Consider the following 238-nt stretch of genomic DNA (forward strand, 5'->3'; position numbering starts at 1 on the left):
GTGACGCTCCCGAGAAGCAAAACTGGCCCACTCAGACCCACTTTTCCACCAGGACCAAGAGGTCAACTCTAGCTGGTGACAAGTGGCAGATGACCAGTGACCCTGTCCCTCAGAGAGGGCTCTGGCAGAGGTGAGGCTGCTGGGCATCCCCTGCCCCAGAGAGCCCCAGATTCCCAGCTGCCGGCCACACCAACGGTGGGTGAGGCTGTAACGAGTGGCAGGGTGCCCTCAGCCTCCC

This window comes from Eurypyga helias, unplaced genomic scaffold (genome assembly GCF_000690775.1).
Source record: "Eurypyga helias isolate BGI_N326 unplaced genomic scaffold, ASM69077v1 scaffold43834, whole genome shotgun sequence".
NCBI classification, from domain to species: Eukaryota; Metazoa; Chordata; class Aves; order Eurypygiformes; family Eurypygidae; genus Eurypyga; species Eurypyga helias.